The following is a 7,090-nucleotide window of genomic DNA, read 5'->3' as shown; positions in this document are numbered from 1 at the left end:
ATGAAGGCTGGAGGGTATATCAGCCGAAACGTTGTGTTAACAACAAACAAGATGAAGACAAATATCCGTCAAATGTAAATAATGTACATAATTCCTCATCTCTTAAATATAGAACAGTGTTCACTTACTTAGTAAATATTGCTTTCATTATTTTATCACAGTCATAATCTCTCTTTTTTAAGCAAACGTCAAGATAGTTCAACTACGTTTAATGTGCCAAAAATAGCAGCGATCACAAAGAGATATTTTAATACCTATAGCGTATCAATAGCCATAGCAACAAATTCACTTACTAATTCTTAGATAACGACAGGAAGGAAATAAGTCACATGAGTTCGAAGCTTCAGTAAATTTTAATAAGCTGTCCAATATAATTTATTTTCAGTATGTATAAAGAATTAACTGAGGGCATTTTCACAGCGAATTTAAGTCAACAAAATACCTGATTTCCTCGTCTGAAATAACGAAATAAAACTCGAAATGAAAAAATGGCAATGAATATATTGTTATCAATGAAAACAATTAGCGGTGCGATAGAGAATATGAGAGACTGTGTTGCAAATGAAAACGAAAAATTCTGCCAGAACATATTAATATTGTTTATCAAATGTTAAAACCTACACCGCAGTGAACGTAAAGCTTGACAACAAATATTCAAACTTGAGACAGTAAATAATAACAGACGCTCCGAAAGCGACTTTTTATCGATACATATATTAACAGAGGAATTTATTAAAATTTTCCAGAGAGTCAAACCTATATTATGGCTATTATGGAGGGTGTGGCTAACTAATGGATATCACAGAAACTTATATGTGGATATATAACTGAGTCAATCTGTTATCATTAATGATTGGTAGAACTTACATAGGTGTGCATAGATAGATAGATAGATAGATAGATAGATAGACAGACAGACGGACGGTCACACACGCAGAAATGTCTAGTGCTGTGAGAACACATGGGAATGGTGTTTCCTTACATTTTCAAATGTACCCAAATTTAAAATGATCCAGTATAACGATATCATTCATCCGGCATGTGTCGAAAAATGACAAAACAATTTAATTCCTTACAAATATATGTTACTTTACTTATAGTTTATGTGTTAATTCTATTTACTGAAACTTGCTAAAAAGCATATTTTGCTTTAAAGTAGTATCTCCTTGTAGGAACAATTGTCAGTAATTATACTGTTTCCACGTCTCTCAGCCAATATTTTGATATTAGCCTTCTTTCGAACTCTAGATAATGCAACATACAGCTGACTATGTGAGAAAAATTGTGTTGGAAGATATATTCCAATTTGTTCAAATGTCTGTCTCTGTGCCTTGTTGCACGTCAAAGCAAAAGCTGGCTTGACAGGAAATTGTTTGCGTGTAAATATGAATGGAAATTTCATTTCTTAAGATACATGAAGTATTCTTGGGATTAGCAGAGTTGATCTTGCATAAGGACCAGAGGCAACTTAAGCCTCAATAACATGATCATGTAAACTGACAATGATGTAACGTGTGCCATTGCAATGTCCATTAGTAACGTCTAAATTTTTCAGACGCATTATGCAGCATTTTTTCTTCGATTTGAGAACGTGTGGGGGCAACCCTCATGGTGTAAGTTTGTTGATGAACTCAGTTAGGTACAGAATTTCATTATCAACTGTATCTGACCTTCTGTATAAATTATCAACTGTATCTGACCTTATATATATCACCCTGGGATCCTGGTCAATAGAAAATCATTCACAAATTGTGCTGCTTCATTTCTTGGAACAATAACGGTTCTATTTGCAAGCCACACAGCGTTTGTGATATTAATTTTTAGGGCAGCATATACAAAATCACATAGATCTGAAAGAGTACCACTTTCAAGGCAAAGGTCATTGGGTAGTTTGATTTTGACTTCACCTAGGCTTTGTTCAACAGAAATGTTATCATTTCCTACATCAAGAAGATAATTTGCGAACTCTCTTTCATCAGAATGACCTTCTCCAAGAAGTCTTAGATTGGTTGTCAACTCCACTACTTCCGCATGATCCCAAAGAAAAGATCTCTTTAGTGTTGTATCAACAATTTGTGATCTGACACCACATTATTTTGAAGTAGATATTCTCCTCTCGAGATACCCTAACCAGTCGGTCATGTCAAACAGAAACGGAATCATGTCTACGTCTCCGTCGTGCATATTCAGACATCTGTTTCAGTCGCTTTGCCCTGGTTTCATCTGATTCAGTTGCCCATTTTTTTTCTCTGCCGTTGTGGCTTTGCTGTTAAATTTTCTTTTGCAGTCGCATACTTTTTTGGACGTCCCATATTGAATTGCAAAATTCAAATGTGATATTTGTGTAATAACGAAATCAAACCTGGAGCGTGTGTGTGTTTATATTAGAGAGACATTGTGAGTGTGTTTGTGTGTGTGTGTGTGTGAGAGAGAGAGAGAGAGAGAGAGAGAGAGAGAGAGAGGGGGAGAACATTGCAAACATTAAATGAAAACCATGTAAGTGAAAGCTCATTAAAAAACTATCGTGTTTAGCGTGCTAGAAATAGCAGCGATCATATAGCTACTATTATGAGGCTTATAGCGTTCCAAGCAGCCATACCAACAAAATCTTTTCTTCATTTAGAGGAAAAAAAAAAATTTATCCGATATATTAAAGAATTTTCATTTTATCAAAAATATTCATTTAACAAACTCCAGAAACTGATGATATTCTTGAAATTGTGCCTCGTATCAAAGTTATATAGCTATTATTAAATTATTATTAATGGAAATAGAGGCGAGCGAGAATGAGAGACTGTTGCAAATAAAACGCAATGAATATTTAAGTTTATGAAGAATTGGACGCAATGAATATTTAAATTTGCGAGAATTTGGAGTTAAAAAAATTCAAAAAACTTCAGAAATCCAAATTATAGACAATTTCTTAGAACATGAATTTATAAAAATATTTCCAGACGGTCAAACTTTTAATATTACTTTCTTTTAATACTTTTAGTAATTGTTACATACCTAATGAATAAGCAGCTTTCTCCATTATAGTGTAGATGTAGAGGATAGAGGATATGAGGAGTTTTTGTCAGGATGACTCAAACTAATAGGTATGTGTTCTGAGCACTCAAATAGGTGCGCAACAAAAATTCCAGTTTGAACAACAGTTGAAGTTGTGGTGATTGTTCTATTCAAAAGCGGCTAAAAGTAGCTCCCCTCTGAATCAGTAGGTATAGGTATAGCTATCAGAGATATCTTTTACTATTTTTACTGTTCGTTATGTAACAAAATTTAGATTGAATTAAATACCATTGTACTGCCTTGCATAATTGTTTGCCTTTCCTCACTACATGTGCTTGTGTGTGTGTTTACCGTATTTTAACGTGTATATGGAACCTTATTTTGTCAAAAAATAAAGTTTAAAAAATATGGGAGTTTCTAATAGAGGGATAGTATTATAATCCCTTACAAAACCTTTTTTTCCAAATTTTAAGCCCCCAAAATTAGGGGGTTCCTTATACACGTTAAAATACGGTATATATATATATATGTGTGTGTGTGTGTGTGTGTGTGTGTGTGTGTGTGTGTGTGTGTGTGCGCGCACACATAGGTATGTGTGTGTATGTGTATATATGTAAGTGTATGTATATGTATATATTTATGTACGTATGTATGTATGTATGTATGTATGTATGTATGTAATCCTGTTATTTGTTAATAACTCATTTCTGACAAATCAACAGAGGAAAGTGTAAAACAACACAGAATAACATAAATGGAAAAAAAATATCAATGAAAACCACAAATTATAATTCTTACTTGCTATAAAGGAAATATTTTCATACCTTCGATTAATTTAGACTGCTTACTGCTAATCGATTTCAGTAGAGTAACTCTACTGGTTGATTCAGATTGTTCAAAAGTACATATAATAGAGTCTTTCAAGTCGATCTTGTTTAGTTATTTATTTATGTACTTCTATTTTCTTTTTGTGTATTTAAGTGTATTGTGATATCAATGATCTCCATTACTGAAGGCTCGAAGTATATTTAAAATTTCAGATTTATCTCTCGTTTTATATAAGTTTACGGGAGCCCAATCATACACACATACACACACATGCGTACACATATACACACATACACATACACATACACACTCATTCACTCACACACACACACACACACACATTAACCCAAACATATAGCCCACACAACATATACTGTACATGTACAAATGAATGCTAATATGTGTATGTGCGTGTGCATGCGTGTGAATACACACGCACACATACATATATATATATATATATAAATGTGTATGTGTGTGTGCGCGCGTGTTTGTGTGTATATGTCTTGACATTTGTTGCTCGTTGACAACTTTCTGTAAACAAAAAACTATAGTACATACATATAAGTATGCATTCGTGAGTATGTGTATGCATACATGTGCGTCTATGTGTATGTTTATATGCATGTATAAAATATAAAAATATATATGCATGTATATGCGTATATATATATATATATATATATATATATATATATATATATATATATATATATATATATATATATATATATATATATATATATGCATATATACTTATATATGTGTGTGTATGGATGTACATGTATATATATATGTGTGTGTGTGTGTGTGTGTGTGTGTGTGTGTAGGTATGTATACATACATACATGCATGCATGCATACATACATACATACATACATACATACATACATACATACATACATACATACACACGTATGCTGAAACGTGATCGTAAACTAGAAAAATTGTCTTGCACCTCATACCTCTCTCTCCCTCTCTCTCTCTCTCTCTCTCTCTCTCTCTCTCTCTCACACACACACAACCCCCTCTCTCTCTCTCACAACCCCTCTCTCTCTCACTCTCTGTTGAAAGGTCTGTAGTTAGCGTACGTGTATGTGTATGTGAATGTATATGTGTGTGACCGTCTGTGCGTTCCCGTGTATTGTGCTTGTTTTATAATTTCACTTTCACTTTGCAACTAAAAACAAATTTTGTTGCACACCCTTCCCATTGCTTGAACAAGACACTAATTGGTTATTGAAGGTCGTGATTGACACGAATACATGTATGGGAACATTGCTTTCAAATTTTAGCACAACGCCAGCAATTTTAGGAGAAGTGGATGAGTTGAGTACTCGACCGTGGGTCTCAACTGATACTTGTTTTATCGACCCCGAAAGAATATAAAGGTAAGTCAACCTCTGTGGAAGTTGGACTCAGAGCGTAAAGACGGACAAAATGCCGCTAAGCATTTTTCCCGGCGTGCTAATGATTCTGCTAGTTTGCCGCCCTAATATGTACAATAATATTGATTTCAAATTTTGGCGCAAGATCAGTAATTTCAGTAAAGGGGGTGAGTCGATTATCTCGACCCCAGTGTTCAACTGGTATTTATTATATCGAACCCCAAAACATAAAAGGCAAAGTAGATATCGGCAGAATCTGAACTCAGAACGTGAAGACACACGAAATGGTGCTAAGCATTTTGCCTGGCGTGCTAACGATTCTTATTTCTTTATTGCCCACAAGGGGCTAAACATAGAGGGGACAAACAAGGTCAGACAAAGGGATTAAGTTGATTACATCGAGCCCCAGTGCGTAACTGGTACTTAATTTATCGACCCCGAAAGGATGAAAGGCAAAGTCGACCTCGGCGGAATTTGAACTCAGAACGTAACAGCAGACGAAATGCCGCAAAGCATTTTGCCTGGCGTGCTAACGATTTTGCCAGCTCACTGTCCTTATACGTACAGTAATATTGGCGACCAACAACGGCGGCAAGCTGACATGATCGTTAGCACGTCGGACAAAATGCTTTGCGGCATTTCGTTCGTCTTCACGTTCCGAGTTCAATTTCCGCCGAGGTTGACTTGCCTTTCAGCTACGGCTCCCTCACCACACGGAAATTGCTGGCCTTGTGCCAATATTCGAAACGAATATTGGTTATTCAGACTTAGTTCATACATTTTGTCTCAGCATCTCTATCTCTTTTTTTTTTTGCTCCTTTTCTCTCAATCTTACTCTTTCTCGCTCCCTCCTATACACAATGCTGTCTTAACATTATAGACTAATGGTTCTCAACCGGGGTCCATATAAGATTTTTGTGGGTCCACGCAACAAAATAGTAAGTTAGGGTTCCCTAATAGTATTTTAAGGGCCCATGAAAAAATTTTACTTTGGATGTATGTATTGGTATGTATGTATTGCAAGAACCAGTTAGGTTTCTTTCTCGAACGTTCATCCTACACAGGTTAATGTGTAAAAAACAAAATAGGAATTTTCTAAGAAGTTTCTATAAAACAAGTTTTTAAACATCGAATGGCTATGAGGGCCCACCAGAATAAAATAGTTAACAGAAGGGGTCCATGCTTTGAAAAACAGTAAATTGGAGATTCACAATGGTATTATAAGAGGACCTGGAATGATTTTACTTTAGATGTATGTATTGGTATGTATTGCAAGAAACAGCTGGGTTTCTTTCTCTAACATTTTACATAGTTCAACCTAGTTGATATGTGAAAAACAAAATAGGAATTTTGAATGAAGTATCTATAAAACAAAATTTTAAACGTCAAATGGCTATGGGTGTCCACCAGAATAAGATAGTAACCAAAGGGGATCCCTACAAGCAAAATAGTAAATTTGGGAATCTACAGTAGTATTTTAAGGGTCCTTGAAAACATTTTGCTTTAGATGAATTTATTGCAAGAAACAGCTAGGTTTATCTCTCTCACATTTTACGTAGTTCAATCTACATAAGTTAATGTATGAAAAACAAAACAAGAGTTTTCAATGACGTTTGTAGAAAGCTAGTTTTTAGACATCGAATGGCTATGGGGGGCCCACCAGAATAAAATAGTAATCAAAGGAGTCCATAGATAAAATATGTTTGAGAACCCCTATTATAGGACTCTTGGGCAAATGACTGCATTGGACCCTTTAATATTTATTTATCGACAGTAAGTTACAACGTACATAGATTGGTATTATACACGTACACCCGTTGGACATCCGGGAAACTGCCCAGTGCATCCCTGTGTTAAAATGGCA

At 35.0% G+C, this 7,090-nt stretch overlaps 1 protein-coding gene across 10 annotated transcripts in view; it reads right to left on the bottom strand.

Annotated features, from left to right (window-relative positions):
- LOC106870292 (large neutral amino acids transporter small subunit 2) overlaps positions 1 to 4,190 on the bottom strand; it is a 273,162-nt gene extending 268,972 nt beyond the window's left edge. For 4 of the 10 annotated variants that reach the window (XM_052970793.1, XM_052970799.1, XM_052970797.1 and 1 more), the window contains exon 1: positions 3,808 to 4,182. The gene's annotated coding sequence lies outside the window, so the exon portion shown is untranslated. Of the gene's footprint in view, positions 1 to 3,807 lie in introns of all 10 variants that reach the window. The other 6 variants (XM_052970778.1, XM_052970783.1, XM_052970789.1 and 3 more) reach the window with 3 other exon arrangements.
- Between the last annotated feature and the right edge of the window lie 2,900 nt (positions 4,191 to 7,090).

Source organism: Octopus bimaculoides, chromosome 1, assembly GCF_001194135.2.
Source record: "Octopus bimaculoides isolate UCB-OBI-ISO-001 chromosome 1, ASM119413v2, whole genome shotgun sequence".
In the NCBI taxonomy this organism is placed as follows: Eukaryota; Metazoa; Mollusca; class Cephalopoda; order Octopoda; family Octopodidae; genus Octopus; species Octopus bimaculoides.
The sequence above is the reverse complement of the archived record's forward strand: the minus strand, read 5'-3'. Positions and strand labels throughout refer to the sequence as shown.